This window comes from Leopardus geoffroyi, chromosome B1 (assembly GCF_018350155.1).
Source record: "Leopardus geoffroyi isolate Oge1 chromosome B1, O.geoffroyi_Oge1_pat1.0, whole genome shotgun sequence".
Lineage (NCBI taxonomy): Eukaryota > Metazoa > Chordata > Mammalia > Carnivora > Felidae > Leopardus > Leopardus geoffroyi.
This window is the reverse complement of record NC_059327.1, coordinates 103997647-104024518: the sequence shown is the minus strand read 5'-3', so window position 1 is coordinate 104024518 and position 26872 is coordinate 103997647. Positions and strand designations below refer to the sequence as shown.

The following is a 26872-nucleotide window of genomic DNA, read 5'->3' as shown; positions in this document are numbered from 1 at the left end:
TGTGATTGCTGTAGTGGATGCATCCCAGATAAAAAGATCAAAGGTTATCATGGGACTAGCCAGATGTCACCATAAAGAACTCTGCCTGTTTTCAAAGTAACTGATGGATGATGTGAGAACTTCCATTGGAATGCCTTTGAATGTTCTACACAATGTCATAAATATTAGAAATTTTATCAGTGGGTCAAATGGGTTTGAGGCAATAAAACCTTGTTAAATCACCATTCACTTATAAAACATTATCTCATTTTATACAAACGTAATTAGGAATTCAGTAAGAAGGGGCCTTTTCTAGACATCATTGTAAAATTTATCCATACCACTGCTATGGCAATCTTCCACATTGAATTTGAAAATATCTTTTGAGTTAAAGATCTTTTTTCATTCTAAAGTATTACCCTCTTGTGTTATTTCCCAACGGGTTTAACTGTCTTGCAAATGTCATATAATTAGTAAGTGGCAGAGAATGGATCTAATATAATAATATATATTATATATATATATATATATACACACACACACACATTTATATATATATACACACACATATATATGTAGAATATATATAATATATAATGTAATTTATATATGTATACTATATATATACATATATATGTATATATATACATATATATGTATGTATATATATATTCTATAAGAGTTACTAGCTCACAGATCTAGAGTAAGCATTTATTAGACATAAGTTTTAAGTTTCATTATTTATTAGCCACTTCTGCCCTTCCCCTTAGAATAGATCATCTATCTATCTGTCTATATATCAGTCAAGATTTATCTTTAGTCTAAAGGCTCATAAATGATTTGACAAGGTAGCCTCTTGTGTCTCCCAGCTTTATTCCCTCCCCCCCACATTTGTGATATTAAAAGGTCTTTTCTGATTAATAAACAGGAAGAAAAAAGAAAAGTTTTGTTTTCTAGCTTCTAAGTTATCTCATTGGAAGATGTCTTCAGCATCTACATTTTATTTTATTTTCAGTTTCTTGACTAAATGTGTTTATTCTAACTTCAAGGTTAGTAATTACAGTAGTGAAACCCTCTTACTCTTTGACTTCTGACTTTGTTTTAATTGGGCTTACTTTTAAACAAAAATCAACATGTATGTCTTTTTCATTCCATACAGTTATTATGGACACTATTTTTAATCTTTAACGGAATCACTATGTTATACGGCTATTTGCTAATAAACCTTTTTTTCCCCCTGGGAATAGGGGCTGATTCAACTATATTTCCAAAAGAGACCAATGATTGATTCAGCTTCTGGCCCCATTGGATACTTGAACAGTGGATGAGAAAATTTCTATTCTCTTCCGGATTCTAGCCAGAAACAGGATCTCTGTCTGACCTCCAGGCTGGAGCCTTCCTGGTCACCTTGGTTAAAATCTAACTGTAAGTGCTGACAGAATTATATAACAGTTGCTAAAGCTATGTGAACTTATGGACTAACAAGTCATTTGTCATATATTGGAGATACGTGGGAGCCTCAGCACCAAGGGGAAAGGCAGGAGCCCTTCGTCCTGTGAACCATGACCCAGACACTGGTTGGGTTTCTTACAGTCACGAATATTGAATAAGTCTCTGTAGAAGCCTGAGCCTTCTGCTCAGTTCCAGGTGGACAGTTTTTTGTTTTTTTTTTTTAATGTTTATTATCCTTGAGGGACAGAGAGAGAAGACAGAGTGCAAACAGGGGAGGGGCAGAGAGAGAGAGAGACACAGAATCCAGAGCAGGCTCCAGGCTCTGAGCTGTCAGCACAGAGCCCGATGCGGGGCTTTAACTCACAGATCACAAGATCATGACCTGAGCTGAAGTTGGACACTTATCTGACTGAGCCACCCAGGGGCCCCTCCAGGTGGACAGTCTTATCCCTTTGAGGGATAAAAGCGTTTGGTAATTTCTCAGTGATAACCTTAGCATTTTATGGTGGGGAAAGTGCCAAGATTCTTTAGATTTACTATACACTATTGTTTCAAAATGTTGTATATTCTTTTTCTTTCAGGATAATTTCTCTCTTTCTCAGAGACCCCATTTAGTTCATTTCTGGAAAGTCAGAAAGTACTTCTGAGGAATGATTTTATTAGAAAGGCAAACCATTTGATCATACCTCTAAAGATCATGGCAGAAAAGGGGATATTACTTTCAGAGCAAAGGACATTATATAAATGAACTCATCCACATTAGATAGGACATTTTTTAAATTAATTATTTATTTTTAAAGGTTTATTTATTTATTTTGACAGAGAGAGTGAGCGAGCATGCGTGTATGAGCAGGGGAAGAGCAGAGGGAGGGAGAGAGTCCCAAGCAGACTCCTCACTGTCAGTGCAGAGCCTGACTCAGGGCTCAATCTCACAAACTGAAATTATGACCTGAACACAGACCAAGAGTCTGTCGCTTAACTGACTGAGCCCACTCAAGAGCCCCTAGCTAGAACATTTTATTTCATTATTTTTCAAATATCAGATTGCTATTCCTGACAAGTTTCTATGTCAAATGTGTAAGTAATTAGCCAAATATTAGAGCCTCAGAGAGTCAAAGAAATTATGTGGATCACAAGAATTAAGACTAGGAACATATTAGAATTAAAAAAAAATTTTTTTTAACGTTTATTTATTTTTGAGACAGAGAGAGACAGAGCATGAACAGGGGAGGGGCAGAGAGAGAGGGAAACACAGAATCTGAAATGGGCTTCAGGCTCTGAGCTGTCAGCACAGAGCCCGCCATGGGGCTTGAACCCACGGACCGCGAGATCGTGACCTGAGCCGAAGTCAGACGCTCAACTGACTGAGCCACCCAGGTGCCCCAAGACTGGGAACATATTAGAATTTTAATGGTGATGACACAACAGCAGTTGCTGATTCGAGCTTCAATTACTGGATGCTACTGCTCTTCATGTAAGCAGCATAGCGTGGTTTGAAGTGGGCTCAAGACCCAGGTCATTTGGGTTTGAATTCCAGCAGTGCCATCTGAGAGCTGTGTGTCTTGGATAAGTTACTTAGCCTTGCCGTGACTCAGTTTCCCATATTTAAAACGGGGTAGCGGGGCACCTGGGTGGCTCAGTCGGTTGAGCTTCTGACTTCGGCCTGGTCATGATCTCGCAGTTGACGAATTCGAGCCCCGCGTCGGGCTCTGTGCTGACAACTCAGAGCTTGGAGCCTGCTTCTGTTCTGTGTCTCCCTCTCTCTCTGCCCCTCCCCTGCCCATGGTCTGTCTCTCTCTGTCTCAAAAATAAAGACAAACATTAAAAAGGGGTAGCAATAGTACCAACTTCAGAAGAAATATTATAAAGATTAAATTAGTTATCATTAAGTACTTAGCACTAATCTTACACAAAATAAATGTGTAAATGTTTGCTAGGTTGTACCATATTATCAATCTATTTACAATGTTTATAGGTCTACTGTGTTCAGAGATACTGTACTACAGGACGGTTCTGGCCTACAAGGGATGTTTAGTCAGAAAAAAAAAAAAATGATGCCATTCAGTATAGAAAAGTGGAAGCTGGATATATGATCTTAAAGATAGTGATGTAAAAGTTTAAACTTTAATTTTAACTAGAAAATTTGGAGTGGTTACTTTTTAAAAAAAAATGGTTATTTATTTATTTTGAGAGCTAGAGCGAGAGCGAGAGAGAGAGAGAGAGAGAGAGAGAGAGCATGCAAAAAGGGGAGGGGCAGAGAGAGAGGAAGAGAGAATTCCACGGCAGGCTCCATCTCATGAACTGTGAGGTCATGACTTGAACCGAAATCAAGAGCCAGACAGACACTCAATGGACTGCGTCACCCAGGCATCCCTAAAGAGGTTACTTTTTATTGTTAACTCTCTAAGGACATAAACTGCCCATATATAATAATTCACAGGACATAACAGAGAATTAGATACAATGGTAGAAACCAAGTAATACTTACTTTTAAAAATAAATTAAAATTTACTCATGTAGATATCAAGCTACTATATTTTATCTTACAGTAAACCCAGCCCTTGGAGTACAGACATGACCCTTGAGTCTCACATATCTCCATTTGCTGAATTACTCGTGTAAAATTCTTGCTATAGTTCATGTTATGGGGGACATGTTAAAAACTAAAAACAAAAAGCTACATTTACACTGTCTACAAGGAATAAAATGTAAACAATTTATTCATAAGTCACATTTAAATAATCTATGTTTGTAAAAAAATGTCTTAAGAATTATATCCTACTTGGGCGCTTGGGTGGCTCAGTGGGTTGAGCTTCTGACTTTGGCTCAGGTCATGATCTCACTGTTCATGAGTTTGAGCCCTGCATCAGGCTCTGCGCTGACAGCTCGGAGCCTGGAGTCTGCTTCAGATTTTGTGTCTGCCTCTCTCTCTGACTCCTTCTCCCCCACGCCCCCGTTCATGCTCTGTCTCTCTCTGTCTCAAAAATAAACATTAATTTTTTTTTAAAAGGATTATATCCTACCAAGCTTCAGTATAAGCAATTGCATATTCACTTAACTAACAACAATAAAACGAAAAGGGGAAAATTTCAAGATGGTTTAAAAAGACAAAGTAAATTTAAAATGGAAGCAAATTACTCTCAGGAATCACACTTAAATGTTCTACATTTGTAAAGTATTACCCGAATCACACTTCTATCAAGCTTTCATTCGAGTAGTAGTGTAATCACTCAACAGAAATGAAGCTAAAAGAGAAAGTGCAAATTTTCTTTAGAAAAGTTTTGTTAGAAAGGAATTTTGCTGTGGTTCAGGATCTTCAGAAGTAGGCTCAGTAGAGGGCTGGTTGCTTCCAGGATGTGGGAGAGAGGAAATATTTCAGTGCTTAGTGTAGAGACATTTTTTATGTTAATGGAAGATGTGTTAAGCCAGGGGCATCTCTCAATGATGAGTATTCTTCTGGATGTTCATACTTACTTGGCATGAACTGTCCCCTGGAATTGTCCTTCAACATCTGAATGGAGGATGAAATAGAGGAAGAAAGGCTGAACTTGAATCAGGTGTCATCTTTAGTGTCCTTTCTACTGGATTCCATTTTTGAAAATGCATGATCCTATGGTGTTAACAAAAGAAGGCATAGTAAATTTTTAAGTCTGCTGGTCCAGAGAGAGTCTTCTAAGTTCAACAGGATAAATTATAGATCTCTCTTGTAGAGAAATTATTGGAAACATATAGTGACTTGATGCAGGGAACATTCCATGATTTTGATCACATGGTGATGACATTTGGTCCACAGAGGATACATTTAGATACTTTATCCCTCAGCCATCACAGATTAATGCTCCCACTTTCTTGGTGATCTGATAATCCATATGACTTGGTGGTCCTCTCAGACCTTTGACATATGTGCCACTTTAAACATTGGGCATAAGAAGCCCCTTTTCATCTAAAAGATTAAATTTAAGCTCTGCTTTATTGAATTTTCTCCCCTTGTCATATGCATTTTCTTTTCTTAATTCGTTGAGTTTTCTCTTGGCCAATAAAGTTTTGACCGATTATTATGAGCTTTATCCCTCATGGGAAATCATTTGGCTTTAATAAGAACAAATACTTCTTTTTGCTTTTTCTGTAAGAATTTTTGCTTGTTTTCTGAAGGTGTGCAGCTGTTCACAATTATGGTTGATTGTTTCATCTGTTTTGGACAGTTTCTCTTCTGTCATTAAATGGTAAATTCCCTATTAAATGAATATTCCAGTGTATTTTATTTCATTTTTTCAATGAAGGTCAGAAATGACTAAGTTTTTGTTGAATATTTCAAATATCACTTTCAAACTGTGTATTTCCTGTCTTCAATGAAATCAATTTTAACTTTTAAAATTCTCAGTTTGGAAAATTTTATTTTGATATGTTAATTCTTTATGTATAATAGAAACATGTTTGAGGAGGTGAATGTGTAGAAGAAAATAATTTCAGTAAATGCTGATTTTTCAAAGAAAAACTTTGAGGTTTTAGAGATTTGAAAAATTAGCTTTATTTTTAGCATGAAGACCTTTCAAGTAAGTATAGCTGAAGATACTTTCTCAAACACAAACAAGGCTTAGATAATTTTTGCAATGTCTGCTGGTATAAAATATTGACTGTGGTTATTAAAATATTTTTAACATCACAGTGAGAGTTAAATATGTGACTTTATCTTCCTGTCTTTGACACCTGTAGGAAATGAATGAATTTCCTTTTTGGTATTTGTAATATGAAATATACCTGCCATTGCACTGAGGTCACAAAGTCACCAACTTAAGTCCCTAGTTTCTCCTTCCTATTTTGCTAAGTGGTTGTTAGGGTATCAATCTCAAATGACATAAGTTTATATGCCTTTGTGAAATAGCTCTGTGAATGTGTGTATTTGGGGAAAGGCTTTAATAGCTTTTTACTGATCTTACTGTCAGTTGATCTGTTTGTTCTGTCAAATAGTGGCAGTATTATTATTTATTGCTAAATCTGCCATGAGAACCCAAATAGTACTGCTTATCAGAGCTTGGAATTGCCGTAAGATTAACTTGTTTCTCTTCAAATATGATGAAAGATGGCAACAATAAAACACTCTTGTAAAATGACCCTTTTTCTACTGTATTTCATTATGGGAAAGAAAAATTTTAAAGGCATTTTTCAAAATCCTATAACATATTTCACCTAAATAAATCCCTCCATTCAAAGATATGTATATACAGCATATGTATTTATGTAAAAACAACATTTTTGTTTATGTCTGTGTATACAATGTCCTTACCTCTTTTCATTATAGGATAGAATGCAAATCTAGGAAATCCTCTCAAAGGAGATTATCTTTTAACATATTTGAGTCAATTTTAAGAAAATAAGCCACAAAACTTGATTAAATTACCAACTTTATTTGATTTTGTTTATTTTTAATGAATTCTTTTGTGATTTTTGGCTGGCTAAAATTCAGGCTACATACTGTACCTTTTGGAACATACCCATCAACAAATTGCAAACTTCTGTAACTTCTACCATTTTGGAATTATCTTCTTTTGTTAAACTTTTTACAAAATCATCCCCCCAAATCAAGACAATATCATCTAACATGGACTCCATATAACTTTTCACTTATATTTGTTAGTGCAAATAGATCTGGGAACAAATAGATTCCCAGTGTAAACTTAAGTATTTTTATTAAAAACTTGTGTTTCTGTTAGTTTGAGGTCTTGTCTGTTTACTCACCACTATTTTCCCAGACTCTGGAATAAAATATATGAGTAGAAGAAGAAGAAATACTAGATTTTCATAAAAGCATAGGAAAGGGTGGGCGTTGAGTTGTCACTGTCATTGTCAGCATCGACATAAGCATCTATTGTTGAGCTATATTTTATACTTACTATATGCCTTTATGTATAAGATGGTCCGTATAAAAAACATATGGGATATGAAAACAAAGACACTTAGAATGTATCTATCTTATTGATGAGGAGCTTAACAGATGGCATAATTAGGCCAGGACTTCTGAGCTGTGATTCAGCACACTTTTCATTTTACTGCCTCTCAATAGACACCTTCTCTAGTCATTGATCATATGAAGCATAACATGTACAATTTTTCCAGGGAGAGGTGTTGTTGACCTTCTGTTTATGGTATATTCCAATATGTAATCATCCCCATTGATCAATAATTCACTTTATAATTTAATCAGATTATTGGACTGAAATTTAAGTCCATTTCCCCACAAGGGGGCTCATGCATGAGAGTGAGTTATCTTTTCTACATAATAACTATATACTTAAAACATTTAAAAATAATTTCTTAGCCTTTTCGTCTCTTTTCCAAGCTTCTGTAATATTTTTTGTAGGACATTCATCACTTTCTTGTAATAATTTTTATTTCATTCAATTAGCTATCTTTTGCTTCTCAGTTCTACTCTACATTCAGTTTTTGTATCTCCAACCTACTTAATATACTTCTTTCAAACTCCATTTGGTACTATTCCATATTCATAATCCTAATTGACTTTCCATAGCATGCAGAAATACATCCTTAGCCTAGTGTTCAAAACCTTCAATGATCTAATTCAACCTACTATTGCAACCTTATTTTTCTCGATTCTACTGATAACTTTTGTATAGTTGAGCTTCAGCCTGAACTAGGATGGACTTGGAGAGTTGTGTTTTATCATACACATACACATACACATACACATCACATTGAGTCAGAGTCTCAAATGATATGGTGAATATTGTTTTGATTCCATAGACTCCCTGAAAAGAGTCTCAGATACCTCTGGATAGTCTTTGTAGCATACGTCAAAAAAACATTAACATATTGAGTAAGAGCTTAAGCCCTTTCCCACTGTCTATGTGTGCAGACAAATTTTCTTTCCTTCCTAACTTTAGGATCCTGGGAAAGTTATTAAACTTATGCTTCAGTGTGCTCTTCTCTAAAATGGAATTAATAATAATATCTATTTCTTAGAGATGTTTTGAGGATTAAATATATCGATGCTGGTTTGCAATTACAATAGTGCCTACCACAGGAAATAGTTACCTTTGTGATGAGGAAAATGCTTTTTTCTCTATTCCTGGTTTTCAATGTCTTTTTTTAAAGTTTATTTATTTATTTTGAAAGAGAGAGAGAGAGAACACATGGGGGAGAGGCAGAGAGAGAGGGAGAGAGAGAGAGAACACACGGGGGAGAGGCAGAGAGAGAGAGAGAGAGAGAGAGAGAATACCAAGTAGGCTCTGTACTCCACTCTGAGCCTGATGTGGGGCTCAATACCATGACCATGAGATTATGACCTGAGAGGAAATCAAGAGTCAGATGCTTAACCTACTGAGTCACCCAGGTGCCCTTTCAATGTCTTTTCTTATCCAAATTAATATGTATTTGTTTTAAAGAGAGAAAAGTATGGAATATCTTTTAGTTTGATCAAGTCTTTTGGCAGTGTTAATCCTTTGATATTAATTTAAATATAGCTAAAGTATCCATAGGAATTTCAATGGATACCTGAGAAAAATAAGAGCAAGTTCTAAACGTGTGTGTTAGCCTATAAAGTTGTATTCGTTCCACTGATAGGCATCAACCATCTCTTTCCTTCAGCAACCTGCCCGCTTAATACTTCCCTTCTCACTAGGCTGAGAGGCTGAAAACAAGTCTAGAATGAATGAATTCATTTATTTATCACAAACCTATTGTGTATATGCCAGGCATTTTGCTGAGCTCTGGTATGCAATCTTATAATCTAGTGGAAAAGGACGTACATTAAACCAGTCAACAATAAAACAGTATGATTAAAAAATGTGAGAAGATTTTGAAATACTCTTTCCATTGCTTTTTATGTTTTGGATATTACTGTTGTTGACTGAGATGTAATTGACATATAACATTATGTTAGCGACAGGTGTACAACATAATGATTTAACATATGTATATATTGTGAAATGGTCACCACAATAAGTCTTGTTGACATCCATCACCTTATATAGTTACAATTTTTTTCTTGGGATGACAGCCTTTAAGATCTACTCTTTTAGCAACTTTCAAATATATACTATAGTATTATTAACTCCAGTCACTACACTGTGTATTATATTCTAGAACTTATTTATTTTAATTTTATAATTAGAAATTTCTCTGTATCTATAAACTCTGGTTTTTGTTTTTTAAATTTCACATATAAAAGATGTCATCTGTTATTTGTCTTTCTTTATCTGACTTATTTCTCTTAGGATAATACCCTCAAATTCTATCCACAATGTTGCAGATGGCAGGATTTCCTTCTTTTTATGGCTGTGTAACATTCCATCACACACATAAACACACACACACACGCACACACACACACACACACACACATGCACATTTACATACACTACATCCTCTTTTGGATATTTTCAGTAAGAAATCATTGTGAGGAAAGGGGAAGCCATGGAAAGAGCACAAGTTGATCTGGGTTCTGGTTTGAATAAAATATTAATATTTCAGTTTTAGTTTTCTTAACTGCAAAAGTAGGCAGTTATCTAAAATCCCAGAACTATTATTCTCTTTGTTATTCTAAGAGTGAGTATATTTTTACATCAATTGTTACATGTTTGAATGATGGAATTATTCTATTGCAGCATTTATTTCATTATATTTCTTTCTTTTGACCTATCAACCCATGAGACTACTAGTATATTTTTAATGTTTATTTATTTTGAGAGAGAGAGACAGAGTATGAGCAGGGGAGGGACAGAGAGAGAGGGAGACACAGAATCTAAAGCAGGCTCCAGGCTCTGAGCTGTCAGCACAGAGCCCCATGTGGGGCTCGAACTCAAGAACTGTGAGATATGACCTGAGTCCAAGTGGGACGCCTAGCAACTGAGCGACCCAGGTGGCCCAAGAGACTATTAGTATTTTGATGGCAGGTTCCTGAGCCCTCTTCATCATGTGTTCCCAGTATACTCGGTGCATGTTCTATTTAATATTGAATGTACTTTTAAGCTATATTTGCTGTGGCAAATATTCCAAAACAGCTTTTCATTTTATTTCTTGGTATGTTCCATTGAAACACAGAGCTGAAACTATTTTTCTGGGTACAATGGCAACAATAATCAGTGTTTTTACAAAGGTTAAATTTTAAGGAATAAGGGTTACTACACACTGGTTGGACTTTTCACACTCGGGACAATGGTCACAAGTTTTTAATTTTACTTGTGTCCAGCAGATGGCACCAGTGCCTCAAAGAAAAGTCTCTGCTGAGGAAAAACAATGGTATCAGATTATGCAGGCATTTAAAACTAAGCAGATGTCATAAAAATCCAAGAGACTGTTACACAAATATTCAGACCTATACAGTGAAATACGAAATGAAATAGTTGAGGAAGTGTTTATCTTTTGAAAAAGTTTCTCCAAGTTTTCAGCTTGTAATTCGTGGCAGTTACTCTTGGAGAAAAAAGACTAGATAGAAAGAAACAAATGGAAACTGGTGATTATTTCTGCAGAAAAGGCCCCACCAAGGTCAGGGCATTTTCTAAGATGCTTTTGGCTATATCTTGTTTGCAAAATTTATGAAAATAATCACAAAAGCAATGAAGAGTATTTAATTTCTCCTTTTCGTGAGTTGTCCCTTATTTTGGTTACACTTCAGCAGCTCACCAATTGTTTACAACTATGAAAGGGAGAGGCACACTAGGTACTGGTGAAAACTAGAGAAGGAAAGCAGAGACGTACCGGTACTTCCAAAATTTAACCCAAGAAAATTAATGTTCAAAGTCTTCTTGGCATTGAAAGCTTTGATTCCTAATTAAAACATCCTCCTTCCTGAATATTGCTACGTTCCTTTTCCCAATGGGATGATCCACAGTTTTCCTTTTCTTTAACCTCTGAAATGAACAAATGTTTATTCACAATTTCTTGAAATGTTATGTTATTTTGTTGTAATTTTATTTTTTAAATCCCCTACTGCCTTTCTTTTTTATTATGTGAAACTAGGCTAAGATACTAATTTTATATATCTTTTAACTATAACAGACTCATCATTTCTGATATTCAATTGTCCAAATTGAATGGGTTTTATTAGGTGGATTAAAATCAACAACTCTTGGGGCGCCTGGGTGGCTCGGTCGGTTAAGCGGCCGACTTCGGCTCAGGTCATGATCTCACGGTCTGTGAGTTCGAGCCCCGCATCGGGCTCTGTGCTGACAGCTCAGAGCCTGGAGCCTGTTTCGGATTCTGTGTCTCCTTCTCTCTCTGACCCTCCCCCATTCATGCTCTGTCTCTCTCTGTCTCAAAAATAAATAAACGTTAAAATTAAAAAAAAAAATAAAATCAACAACTCTTATAAAATAAAACATGATTCCCTAATATACTATGAGTATGTGATAGCATATTATATTAACATATTATAATAACTATTCTTTATTCAATTTGGTCAAATTAATGATTGGGGGAAGCACATAAACATTTCATTTGCTTCTATATTGATCTTTAATATAGCATGCTTTCAATGAAATAGAAAGTAAAAAATATGAGTGGAGATGATACAAATTTGTTAGTTTTAAAATTCAACAATTTAAGAATGGTGTTCAAAGAAAGACAGATTTCTCTGTTCTCAAAAGTGTAGTTCAGGGTGACTTCCCTAACATTTCTGAGAGATCACTCTTTTCCTCACCTTGACTCTGTGACTGACTCAGTGACTCAGATATTTCCCACTTCTGTCTGGTGTCATCATCTTGAGGAAATAAAGAACAGAGAGAAGGAAGATCAAGAATGAGGACCTCAGTGTAGGACAAAGAACCATACAACCATATACTGAAAATTTAGTCAAAATAGATGAGTCGATATAGTCATCAGTGTGCAACATGTGGTTACAGACATTAGTTGTCTTTAGTTATTTCATAGTCATCAGGAAAAGAATTTACTGGTGATAGGTGTTTTAAAGCAACTCATTCTCTATTTTGATGTTATGTTCTCTGTCAGACTCATCCATATAGGCATATATGCTTTATATTTTACTTGGAATCTTAGTCTTCTCTGTGAATTTTTTTCGGCTTTGATTTCTTATGAAAATAGACATACAATCATGAGTTCAGTGTTTTAAAGAATCAGGATGGAGCTCATAGAAAATGAACTTTTCTGTACTCTGCCTTACACTATTCTCTGTGTGTTCAATGGTAGTGTGGAAAATTTGAGAATTCGGTGGGTCTGCTACATGTAAGTAGTTACCTAGAGGTGGAGTGGTTACAGAAAGAAGTGGGATGTTTAGGAGGGGCTAGAAGTAACATTGGGAAATGTGGGTAGAATCTGTACAAATTTTGTGGGCTAGATAGAATTCTGGTGGTTGGAATGTTTTTCAAACTGTTTTCAAAGTTAATTTATATTGTTTCTGGGAGTAAATTCTACCCCTGTTACATATCTTACCATCTTAAAAATGTCTTAAAAATTATTTTTCTTCCTTCCACTGTCACTGATCTATTAAGACGTGACAGCAAGGTTTTTATGATGTTGCTAAAAATGTGGTAACAATGCAAACTCAAATTGTTTTTCAACTTCTATTTTTAAAAGAAAGCCAGTTATTTCAAGACAGAGCACCTACCGTAAAATAATATTTAAAAAAAGAAGCCCTTACCATCTGGGGTATGATACATTTGCACGACAATCTTGGGCAGTAAATAAAAATCTGGTCCATTTAAAAGTATCTTTGCTCAGGCGCATCCTATCAAATGGGGCTGTTTTATAGTCTACCTTGTATTTCACTGCTTGCGAACTCTGTAAGCAAACAGAATTTGTTCACAGGGTGAAACACATGTTTATGGTCCTGAATAAACTGTTCAGATTCAAAAACTATTTGTGTGACAGTGCTAGACACAGGGATTCTGCAGCCCAATGGGATGTTTGTAGACCACATTTGCATATCAATGCGCAGACCCCTTTTAGGAATACTGCTGCTTCATGACAATGCTGTTGTCTGAGGTCTGGGGGAAAGAAAACCCATAAAAGTTTGGACTCACTTTTCAATGCCCTCGATTCTTTTCTTGTGCTTTGGAAAACTGTGAAACAGGGTCACCAAGTTCCATTCTCCATAGTTTTATTATGTTTTCAATGAAGCGATTGAACCTGCACAGAACCCAGACAGACAGACATCACAAGGCCACTTTGTGGAAAGGCAGCTTCTTTAGAACCTTGAAGCTAAAGCTTGTCTTCTGTGTTTATGGATTTGGGGCCAGTGCTCTGTTCCTTCAGTTTAAAGAACCAAAGGGAACCAAAACCCTGAAGCAAAATACTTAGAACCCTTTTGCCTGGAGAAAAAATATTAAATAAAGGTGTTTTTTTTTTTTTTTTGTTTGTTTGTTTGTTTTTAAGCTACTGAGAATCCAACCTAAGAACATACAGTTGTTTGAAAGCCAGGACATGGATGTGGAGGGGATTTTATAAGGTGACGTCATTTTCTACCTGGCTGACATCTTAATGGCTGTCAGTCCTAATCTTTGAAATGGAATCAAACAGAGCCTGTTCATAGTTTTGCTGAAGTTTCATTTGGAGAAAGAATTTCTTATTTTTTATTTTTGTCTGACAGTCCTTTGGTCTTCCTGAAGGAAATTTTAGCAGAAGGTCTTACCTTATATATTTATACTCTAGTCGAGTTAGTGTATTGCAAAGCTCTAAAGAAGCGACGATAAAAAGAAAGACATGTTTTTGTACTACTGCTTTTACCCACTAATTCATATTTGAAAACATTTTGTGAGTGTGAATGCTAGGATAGCAGATGTCAGGCTGAGCAGGATTTCTTCTTTACAGTTTGACTTGTGATATATTTAACACACAACTACACTGTATTGTGTAGTCTAAAATATCCTTTTTTCAAACCCACACCACTTTAACTATGATGCATGTAGTTTTGCCCTGTGATTTTGTCATTAATTCACTTTTTCTATGTAATATGGAATATTTTTCCTGAATATTCTTTTGTAGTTGTCTCAAGAATGATTTATACTTCATAAAATTGTCCTGAACATAGGTAGTGCTGTGTTACCAATATTTCAATTGCTTTGTCCAGAGCTCTGAACAATTTCCTGAGTCACCTCCTATTACCTATCTTACTACTTCTTCTCAGCTTCAAAGGAAGAAAACCAAAAATCTATTTGATAAAAGAATTTTCACCTGCTATAACTATGTAGGTAACTCCAAAAATGATCATTTTGACCCAGATTTCTGTTTCAGTAGCTACACTGTCCGTTTGATATTTCCATTGGTTGTACATATCACAGACTTGGTAAGTCTAAAACTAAATGCTATAGATGGTTTTCCTGTGGTGTTTTTATCATCCTATGTCCAAAATCCTTTGACACTCTTCTCTTCAAAAGAGTGTGTTCTGAACTTAATAATTGCCTCTGATGAATAGAATGTGTCAGAAGTGCCATGTGTAACTTCTAAGGCTAGGTCATAAATGACTTGGCTGCTTCCACTTTGCTCCCTCTTAGGTCACTCATGCAGGGAAAAGCAAGCATATTGTAAGGACAGTCTCCACAGTCCATGTGGAGGGCAACTGAGGGCTTTTAGTCACAGCCAGCAACAATGTGCCAGCCGTGTGTGTGTGTGTGTGTGGATCTTGGAAGTGGATTGCTTGTGTGTAGCTTGGAAGGAGATCTTCCGGCTTTTAGATGGTAGTCAGCCTTTAGATGGTAGTCCTCACTGACATCTGTCTGACGCAAGCACATGAGAGACCCTGAGCCAGCACCACCAAGCTAAATTGTTCCAGAATTCCCAGCTTACAAAAATGATCTCAGATTGTAAATATTGTTATTGCATGTCACAGAGTATTGGGGTCATTGTTTGTGCAGCAATTGTTAGCTATTCTGCCACTCTTCCGACATTCACTTCTTCTCCTATATCTGAAGAATGTTTTAAGTCTCATGGTTTCTTACTTTGATGTGATTTTGGTGTCTGTCCCTTCTTTGAAATTTGATTGTCATGTTACCCCCATTTAGTTCAGACTATCACTTCCCAGATGGCTGCAGTGTTAACCTTTTAACCAGTCTCCCTGATTCCCTTTTTTCAGTCTCTGTAGTGGACCTATAAATTATTTTTCTCTGAAACACATGGATGCCATACATTTCTTCTGCTCAAAAAACCTAGAATTTTTCCATTTGCCTTCCAGATAAAACCTTGTTTTTGTTACCGTGGTATATTAGATTCTTGTTCAGAAGTATTCACACCTCCTCCCTTGACTTTGCTCTGATCTCACCCTAGACTTGTTTTGACCTCATGCTGGGCAGAGAGTACTTGCGACCCCTTGATGTTTGACTTGGACATGTGACTTACTTTGGCAATAGAATCATGGCAGACACAATGCAAATAGAAGCATGGAACACACTTAGGTTACTGGGTTTGCCTAATTGCGTTTCTGCCACTCCTATGAGAGGCACATCGTCCACCTAGACTGCTGATCCGGGGAAGATGAGAAATGTGGAGCATATGTGAGCCCAGCACAGAGCAGAGCCCCACCCTGCCAGATCTGCAGCTTGAAGCACAGCTACCTACCTGTGCCCACTCCAGATCAGCCAACACTCACCCAACCCAGTGAGAGTAAGTAATTGTTTCAAGCCACTGAGGTTTTGCAGTGGTTTATTATGCAAGAAGCTCTATTACCCTAACTCCATCTCATCTTTTCAAAGGTATCATTTGTTTCTGTTAATACCCCCTGTCTGTTTCATTTCCTAAACATACTTGCCCATTCCTGTTGACACGGCTTTTCCATTTTTTCGCATATCCTTTAAGGTCTTTTAAATGATGATATTTGTTAATTTACTAATAACTTATTAAGCTGTAGTATTATCACTTTTATGACAGCCTGATAGAAGCAATATTATTTTCATTTTAAAGGTGAGAAAGCTGTGGCTTAAAAAGGTTTCAAAACTTGTCCAAATTCACATGGTAAATAAATCAAGAATGGATTTAAATTCAGGCCTTTGTGATTCAAATATCAATACTCATTGCTAAGATTCTATTTCTTATTTTAGACACAATGCCTTTCTTTTGACAACTCTGGTCCATAAATTATGCTAACAGTTTTCAATTCCAAATGCACTTAATTTTTCCAGCACTAATCATTTTATTTTTATAATCATTTTGAATGGTTTTTCCTTTAGCATTTTGTAGTTAACATCACACATTACGGTCTTTTACTCTATTCAATTCTCACAATGTCTTTTTGAGGAAAGAATGATTATTTTCTCCATGAGGAAAATGAGAATCAGAGGTTGAATAAGTTGTTCCTGGTCATTCAGCTATATATGGTAGAATTGAAAGAGAGCGATTATGGCTGAGTTAAGAGTCCCTCACCAAATTCAAATGTTGAAGCCCTAATCCTCAATGTGATGGTATTTGGAGATGGGGCCTCCCATGAGGTAATAGTTAAAGTTAAATGGGTTCATAAGGGGGGGGGCCTAAACCCATAGGACTGGTGTCCTTATAAGAAGAGGAGGAGACACCTGAGCTCGCTCACTCTCTTTGTGCACACAGAAGAAAGGCCATATGAAAACACAACAGAAAGACAGCTGTCTACAAGCCAACAAGAGAGGTCTCATTAGAAACCAACCCTGATGTCACTCTGATCTTGCACTGCTAGCCTCGGGAACTGTAAGCAAATAAATTTCTGTTGTTCGAGTCATCCAGTCTGCGGTATTTCGTTTTGGCAGCCCTAACAGCTTAATACAAGGTCTAAAGTTTTCACTCCTAACGTCTGCATCCTTAGCTTCTTACATTTACTCTACATTATTTTAATCATTAGCTCTCTGAAAACAGTAAAATAGTTTTGTATTCTCTACCATTTTTATTTGTATGGTATATCCTTAAATATTTCCTAGGCTCAGAGCAGATTTAAAAGTGGAAGGGGTCTAAGATGTCAACCTGTCCTCTCACGTAAAGTTGAACAGCTTAGATCCAATGAATTCCTAAGACTTGGCCAGAATGGCCCTGCAGTTAGTGAAGAGCAGAGAATGGAATCTAGGACCCACCTCCAGCCCCTGAGATGCAATGTTTTGATTACTTCACCAGTAGATAGGGAAATTGAATGCATTATCATCTCACTGCTATTATCATCTTTAATTTTTATTAATATTGTATGATGGAACCCAAACTCTACAGAAACTGAGCAATTGAAATTAAATCCTAATTAGCGTAAGAAAAACTGATACCACATGATACACCAAAAAGGACATAGAAATCCAGGATTCTCAAGGAATGTGACAAAGCAAACATATTTAGCAAACATATTCTTTCGTTTCTTATTGATTTGTTGAGTGAAAAATTTTAAAGTGTTATATTTGCGTGTGTGAGAGTGAAAAACAAAAGCATGTTTATTTGGTTAATCTAATTGCACATAATATCCTTGTTTTTATTTTCCAGAAGAGAAACCCAAACACAGCAGCCCAAGGATATGTCAGAGGCATATACTTATGTTTTCCCATCTATCAAATCAGGCTGTCCAGGTGGTTTGCTGCTCTGTGGTAGGTACAAAATGTGTAAATGACTGGAGTTGGAACAGAAATCATCAAAACCCCTGTAAAAATGATGAGAGGATCTTTTGCTATTATCAAGAGCTATTTTAAATACTAAATCAAAAGGATGCCAACTAGTGGCCTTGTTGATAGTCTCAGTAGAGAAGGAAATGATTAAATTAACATGAAGCTTCAAATCCATTCCCACTTGGTAGAGAGGTCTGAAATTGATCATCACGGTGGCATGTGAAGACTTGCACAGGTGCAGTTGGGGTGCCTTTGTTTAATGGATAAACAACATTCACAAGTTGATAGTGCAGTCTCTTATTTTTACTCAGTTATGCATCCAAAATTTAGAGCAATAAGTTAAATCACAACATTTCAGCCTTTCTAATTCAAAGATGAGGGTTGAATCACGTTCATATGCAAAACCACTAGAAAGGTGGCTTGGTGCAATAGAAGGGGCTGGAAGGAGACACAGGTCATTGGGATCCAACCTCTTGCATTCCCTTGATGCATTCTGTGTCCCTAAAGGGTTCCTTAGCCGTATGGAATCTATTTTCCTTGTCTGTACAATGTGCACAATGAAGCCCTTGCTTACTACAGAGCTGTGTGGTGAAAATCGGGTCTAAGAATACCATTTACATTTGTATGATCTTTTGTAGCTCATGAAATCCTTCCTGTCTGCTTTTTTTTTTTCTCATAATTTATTTTTCCCATTTCAGTGATAGAGAGGCTCAGAGGTTTTAGGTAAGGAATTAAGAATAGAGACTCTTTGTCCTTGTCATTTAATAGTGCTCTCTGGCTAAATGTGCAAATGAGCACTAGGTATGTAAAGAAGAAATATTAGGCCATGACAGCTCTAATTTTCATAAATTAAAAAAAAATTTAATGTTTTATTTTATTTTTGAGAGAGACAGACACACAGCATGAGTGGGGGAGAGGCAGAGAGAGGGAGACACAGAATCTGAAGCAGGCTCCAGACTCCCAGCTGTCAGCACAGAGCCTGACGTGGGACTCCAACTCACAGACCGCAAGATCATGACCTGAGCTGAAGTCGGACACCTTATCGACTGAGCCACCCAGGTGCCGTGACAGCTCTAATTTTTAAAATAGTCTGTTGACAATCTAAATAATAACATTAGGCTTAATTTTAAGAACATATAATATAACTTATTTTCTTTTTTTTTACTTACCCCAGTTTTGATGGAGTAGGTTACTGAATTTACATGTTTCATTTTCCACATGCGTAAGATGGGCATACAAATATGTAACAAATGAAATGTTGTGATAATTAAAGGAAAGGTATGAAATGATGTAAATGCTTAGAACTTAGCATATGTTAAGGATTCAATAAACACAATCATCTTTATTGTTGAAATTGGATAAAGAAAAATTACATGTGTATGGGATGGATTTTAACCCTGGGAAACCACTTGTTACTGAATAACTCCTTTCTGGTAGTTACATGAAATTGCCTTTACATTCCTGTGACTGCTTTGCTGTGAAGACAGCCCTGAGTAGGGGATGGTGGTAACTTGCTGGACTGTGTCCAGAGGTGAGGGTCCTGATTGCCATTTTGTCACTGATTTTTTTAACCTGCTCACTTTCTTATCATAGCCTTGATTTCTTTGTATAACAAATAAAAACACATAATTTTGTGCTTGCCTTACTTAAGATTTATGCACTGATTCATTCACTTGCAAAACAAAGGGGCAATGTGCTAGAAGTTAAAGAGACAAAGATTAAAAAGAGATAATCCTTGACATCACAGATTTTAAAATCTAGTAAAGGAAGTTAAATCTGTAAAGTGAAAATTATAGGAAAGTGTCCTGTATATTCAAGAATCGAGATATGTGCAAATGTAGCAGTGAAATAGAAGTAGGAGTAGGGATGACTTTTTTTCAGTAAGATGATATGGAGATATCTTTAGAGTTGGTTTCTGAGAAAGGAAACATTTTGAATTGAGTCTTAAAGGACAGGGATGGAAGGAAAGATTTATAGACAAAAGGGCCAGTATGTAAAACTTTACAGAAACTTATAACTCAAGATGTGTAATTTTAGGATTCTGCACAGATGTATTTATAATGATTTCCTAAAAATTCACCAAACCAAATTCAGAAATTAAAAATAAATTAGGGAGATCAGAACGAAGAAACAGGGGACTTGAGATAAAGTTCAGAGTGATTACTTGTTTTTATTTTTTGTTTTTTGAATTCTCTATTGAAGAAAATATCCATTGGATTTCTGATATTTTTCCTAAGATACACTTAAAACTATGATCATAATAACCAATGGCTTAATAAAAAAGATCTGTTGGGTGATATGGATGTTTAAAAGTTAGCAAAATACACTTTGTCATATAGCAATTTGCAGCCTGACTGGGGAGAGAAGATATTTGCATTTAAATACACAAACCACACATGCACACATGTACACACACACATGAATTTACTGAATACCAAATAATCATTAATAAGAACAAGTGCTTTTTATGGTTTGCAAGAGGCATAATCAGCAGAATCTTCCTGATGGAGATGGGCTGTATGCTGGGTATTTGAAGAATAGGGTTTATTTCAGTTTCAGTAAAAGGGAGGAGAGAACAGAGGAGAGCCCATTCCACAGGGATGGAAAGTGCAATGTATAAAGTATTTTGATTTGGTCAGAAAATATGTTTGTACAAGAGTAGTGGGAGAGTTGAGGTCATGTTATATATCAGTGATCTATAAATGCTTCACTAGTAATTCAGACATTTTCTTGTAAATAGTGGGAAATCATGATAGGTGAGTATATGAACTCATCAATGGTAGGTTCTTTTTGAAAATTAATTCTTGGGTGCTCCTATATGTGTATAAGGAACAATCTATTATGGGGCACCTAGGTGGCTCAGTTGGTAAAGCATCAGACTTTAGCTCAGGTCATGATCTTGATCCCATGGTCCATGAGTTCGAGCCCTGTATTGGGCTCTGTGCTGACAGCTCAGAGCCTAGAGCCTGCTTTGGATTCTGTGTGTCCCTTTCTCTCTGCATCTCCTCTGCCTGCGCTCTGTTTTTCTCTCCCTCAAAAATGAATAAACATTAAAAAAATTTTTTTAAAAAGAAACACTATATTATAATAAATCTTTCAAGAACCTATTCACTGTTAACTCTAGCAAAAGTGTTATATATTTAAATACTACTGGTGACTGATTCACAAAGATTTAATAGTATAATCAGGTTTTTATACTTTTTAAGGCACCAGATCAATGATGTCAGTGTTTATTACATGTTCTGCACTTAAATCATGGTGAAAACTTCCTGGCACAATTGGTTGATGAGGTGGACAAAATTAAATAGTATATAAGCAACATTATATATCATCAATGTATATCATTAATTCATTGTATGTCCCCATCATTTCAACTAGGTGCTGAGGATTCAGAGATGAATCAGGCTTGACCTCAAAGACACAGGTATTTGGATATAAAATAAAAACAAGATACAAGATAGATATACTGGGTTCGTGGATGAAGGAATGAGGGAATGGCTGTTCTACCATGTTGTGTCGTTCATGACTTCACTATGGTTGGGATAATGACTGACTCATCTGCTGTTACTTGTCCTTGTGCCCAGACACACTGGACAAAGTACACATCCCTCTATCCCCCACCCCTACCCCATCATTTTGAGGTGGCTGTTGATACTGGCTGGCCTCCAAACTTATCTATTTGCAATAGGTAGGGAGTGCTTCATTCTGTCATCTCAGCATAGCAAAATCTTAACCATTTTTCAATATGCTATATATTTGTGCACACTACTGAGGATCTTTGCCATGAAATCTCTCCACCTCAAGGTAGTGTCCCCTAAAGGGAAGGGTGACAATAGCTGCAGAAAAATTTAGAGGACTCTGAAGAGTAGAGAGAGAAGTTGGAAAAGGACTTTCCCACTTCCTACTGGGAATCCTAGGAGGCAGCTCAGTGTGTCTAAGCAGAGAGGGCTGGGATGGCCCGAGTCTACCATGCCATGGCAGGGGTATGAAAGAGGCCTAGGAATAGGAATGAGGACGATAATAAGTGCAGGACTGCTGAGGGAGAGCATGCGGGAATTTTTGATATCCCAGGAAATGCCAATGAGCTATGATGCCATTGACCAAAAACTACGAAACTAAGCTTGTAACAATTAAAAATTTTTTTTTCATGTTTAATTTTTGAGAGGGAGAAAGAGGGAGAGGGACAGAGTACGAACAGGGGAGGGGAGAGAGAGAGGGAGACACAGAATCTGAATCAGGCTCCAGGTTCTGAGCGTAAGCACAGAGCCCAACGTGGGGCTTGAACTCATGAACCGCGAGGTCATGACCTGAGCCAAAGTTGGACACCCAACCAACCTACTGAGCTACCCAGGCTCCTCAAGCTCCTAACAATTTTTTAAATGTGTTCCTGAATATGTAGTTACAATGAAAACATTGTAACTGCTATAGAGATCATGGGATCAAATGTCTTTTCCCTCTGTCTCCTCTATTAAGAAATGATCTCTGTCCTCTGTGTGTCTACTCCTTGTTTAAATCATTCCCATGACACTTTTTAGGGGAGATTACGATTGAGTAACTAATGTACTTGTTCTGTTTTCTTTATGAGATTGAAATCTTGTTGATTCATGTCACATTTATCTTGTTATATTCCAATCCCTTGTAGGGGCTAACACAGGGTCTTGCGCTTCTCACATAGTAGGTACTTTGTATATAATATGTTATGAAATTAACTGAATTGTGAAGAAAATACCATTTAGTTTGTATTCCAAAAAAGGCCCTTTCATACACTGCATTGTAGGACAAAGTAGCATCGTATAGTTTTTTTCTCACACATGTGGATGAGTTCTCACATAAACAAGACGTTTAACCAAAGGAACAGAAATACTAGCAAAATTCTGTCAGTTATATAATGATAGTTTTGCAGATAATTTATCCTGAGTTCTGTGAAGCAAATGATACAGTCTTGTGGCTCCAAATAGTTATTCATTATGTCTTCAGAATGGAACTTTTAGGGCGCCTGGGTGATTCAGTCAGTTCAGCATCTGACTTGGGCTCAGGCCATGATCTCTGTTTTTTAGTTTGAGCCCCACATGGGGCTGTCTGCTGTCAGTGCAGAGCCTGCTTCGGATCCTCTGGTCCCAACCCTCTGTCTCTGCCTCTCCCATACTTGTGCTCTGTCTCTCTCAAAAGATAGAAAAAAATAAATTAACAACAACAACAACAACAACAAAAAATGTAAAAGAATGCCACTTTCTTTATCCGTCTTTATAGTAGTACTAATGGTGGGGTATCATTTTAGAGAATATGTAACTTTCCTGGAAGATTCAGATTTCCACTTACAAAAAAATTGTGTATGAAAAAACCCTGGCTGTGATTCCTAAATAAACATCAAGAAAATGAACAGAGAAACTTTAGTATGAAACCTGTAACTCGAAGAATATTCTTCTTATCCTGATCCTGGCTTCACTATGGGTTGTTGGACTAGTATTTGTCTTTCTTTTGTGATTTTTTATTTTGTGCCATTCTCATAAAAATTGATATTGTCTGATTTATTAATTTCTGGTGTGAGACTCAAAAAAAAAACCACTGAACTATATTTAAGTTTTATTTTTCTATTTTTTTTTTTTTTTTTTTAGAGAGAGAGAGGAGAGAGAGCATGAGTTGGGGAGAGGGGCAGAAGGAGAGGAAGAGAGAGAATCTTAAGCAGGCTCCACACCTCACGCAAAGCTCATGGGGCTCCATCCCATAACCATAAGATCATGACCTGAGCCGAAATCAAGAGTCGGACGCTTAAATGACTGAGCCACCCAGGCACCCCTATTTAAGCTTTCATTATATTGGTTACTAACATCTCCATGAATCTATATGAGACTGTCCCACAAGTCAACTTACCTCATATGGAAAAGATGAGATGGTGATTTATGTGTATAGCAAAATGTTAAAATAGTGTCTTTTTTTGTAATTAAGGTAACTATAACTATGAGGATATGATTATGAAATAAATACTGGGAGTCTACTTGAGAGAATAGAAAACACTCACTCTATTAAAAATAATTTTTATATGTCTCAATTTGTGAAACATTCATGATAAGCATGAAATCCAAATTGCATTTTTACAATAAATTTGTTACTTTGAGAAGAAGTACCTTTGTTTCTAACTAAGGTATATGACATACCTAAACTTTTATATTCTAGGACTGAAAGTATTACAGTTTGACATTTTAATATACATTTATACATTTTACATAAATATAGACATTTATAGAAATACAAATGTATCTCATATTTCTACCTATACATATGTCTATATATTTATATTTCTTCTCTAAAGTATTTGTATTTTCAACCCACCTCACACTTCAGAGGTAGTGATAGTTAACTCATTCAAAAACAAAAACAAGCAAATAGAACAACAGCGCAACCCCCTCTAGTCTAAGAATGCGTGGGCCATTTATATACTTATCTTTGAAGGCTCTCTGAACATGAATTCCACAGCATTACGGTAAGCAAGACAAATACTTTGGATGCAAGCAAATGTCTTTGCAGTGGTCTTACAAATTTATATACCCATTAATACAAATATACTGGGAGTAGAATATATTTTTAATTTCTTTTAGGATGATGGCTATATTTCTCATAGCTAATGGTAAGATATCATCACTATTAGGATTTGAAGTCCACAAAAGAGAAAATATAGTTCTTCAGTGACCAAATGTGATTTTCATAAATCGAATTTAGTAGTTGATATGATTAATCCTGCAAGTAAAAGGAGCCAGAAAAGAAGAAAGCAAGAACACCTTACTTCTTTTGAACTACATTTCACTCCACAAATACTGATATCAAACAAAGAGTAGAGAGTCATGTGAAAAAATTGTAAAGAGTAATTCAACACAGGAACTTGCATAGAATTATTTCCCATGAACTAATCACAGTCTTCATTAATGTAAATGAAATCTATTTTAGCTTCCAGGAATGTCATTGATTTTTTAAGGAATCTAAAAGAATAAAGAATGAATGTATAAGAATAGTAAAATGATGGTAATGTGTAATAATTATACACCTACCTAATTGCACAATATAGTACAAAGTGTAATCAGTACTGTGAAGAGCAGTCTAGTAATCATTAAAAATTCTTAGGTGTTCCCCTCCTAGTCCAGTGATACAAAGCAAGTGTTGTGCATTTTATACTCATATCAGTCATCACTTCAAAATTGATTCTGTCTTTAGTGAATACAAAAATTGGCTGTTTTTTATTTCAAATAATCTTTAAATATGAAAATGCTTTGGTATTATGTTACATATGATGTACTTAAATGACAAGCCTGATACTCTTTGTTTTCTTATGTACAAACTGTAATGTCCTGAGAGTAAAATCCTTCATTAGCTGATAGGTCTATTTTTGGTGATATATCCTAGAGATATGCTAATTCCAGAAAAAGGATAAGGAGACAAGAATCTTAATCACTAAATCACAAAATCTTTTCTAGAGTTGAATGACCTCCAGATGCTATCTTTAGCCTTGTAAACTAATGTAAACATGTTTCAGCAATAGATTTTTCTTCCCTTTAATGAAGTCACTTTTACCTGTTAGTGGTCTACAAATAGCAAACTAAATAAAATAATGTCTCTGTTTTGTACCCTGATAGCACTAAAAATGAACAGCAGCCTCTTTGCTAAGCTCGTCTAGTATATCTCCAACTTTGTAGGCATATTTCATTTAAATGATTCCTTGTCTTCCATGAACATGCACGTTCAGTGTTGGGCTTTGTCAGCACTTCTCACACTTTCACGTGCATATGAATCATTTGAGGATCTTAGTAAAACACAGTTTCTGACTCAGTAGTGCTGGGGTAAGGCCCGAGGGTCCATATTTCTGATAAACCTCGTGACCCAATGCTGCTGGCCCACTGAGCTGCACTGTGTTTGCCAGGCAGGGTCTGTGTGATGTATTGTCACTGTTTCTCTTGAATTAAATGAAAGTTTGAGGGAAGAAACCTAACCTATCTTTATCTTTCCCTACAAGGGCCAAGCACAGCACTAGGCATCTAGTGGGTTCTCAATAAATCTATGTTGCTTACCAGAAGATACATCAAGAGTAAAGACTCATTGTTTTCTGGTGACCTAAGTTTTGTTTTCTCTCAGAACGTGTAAACAAGGGACCCCCTTTTCAACTTATAATTTGATCTGGATTCAACTCAGAGTAGCAAATTGAAATTATAAGGCTGCATTAGAAGTCACAGAACTGGTATGACAACTTTACAATTGGTTCTTTTCACTTCTCCCCTGCTTTCCTTGTCTACCTGGAATATATTCTAGGACTGGTGCCCTCTTCAACTCATGGAAATAAAAGCACTGCATGGCTCCAAATACCAAAGTCATAAGCCTCTTTAAAGGAAAGTAAGGGGGAAACAGGAGGCTGAAGATAATGTCGTGAAAGTTTCTTTAATTTGAAAGCTTCAATATTCATCCACAGTTATACATGCATTGCTTTGACCTTCTTCTAAGATGCGAAATTGTTTGTTCTTGAGGCAATTTATCTATAGTACTTCTAAGTTGAAATTGCTCGCAAGCATTTTTGGGTACTGAAGAAGTCACAGGTGTGTGCCTATTTTGTTTTGCTCCTAGATCACTAGGCATCCATTTTCAAGACTGTATGATGAAGCCATCTTGTGGGACACCTGGGCAACTTGACTTCCCTGTGTGATGGGTAGGTAACTCTGCTTAACATGTAAACAGTGTTTTACATACTCTGTGCTTAGGAATCATCGTTGATTTGATTTTTTTTTTTCCCTCTAGCATTCCATATAAGCAATGGCTTAGTTAAATGAGAGGAATCATTGAAAATATATTAGCATCAAGTCTAAATATAAAGAGATTAAACATTCCCAAGGTCAACACACTGTTCATTGACAAATATGCACCGGGTCTCTGCTCTAAAACCCCAAGTTACTTTA

General features: G+C 36.2%; 1 long non-coding RNA gene across 1 annotated transcript; it reads left to right on the top strand.

Moving 5' to 3' along the window:
- The first annotated feature begins 17787 nt into the window (after positions 1-17787).
- LOC123593288 lies at positions 17788-26161 on the top strand. The gene is made up of 3 exons (XR_006710235.1): positions 17788-17921; positions 21318-21363; positions 26061-26161. It is a non-coding gene; the product is annotated as an uncharacterized LOC123593288 (long non-coding RNA).
- Positions 26162-26872: the final 711 nt, after the last annotated feature.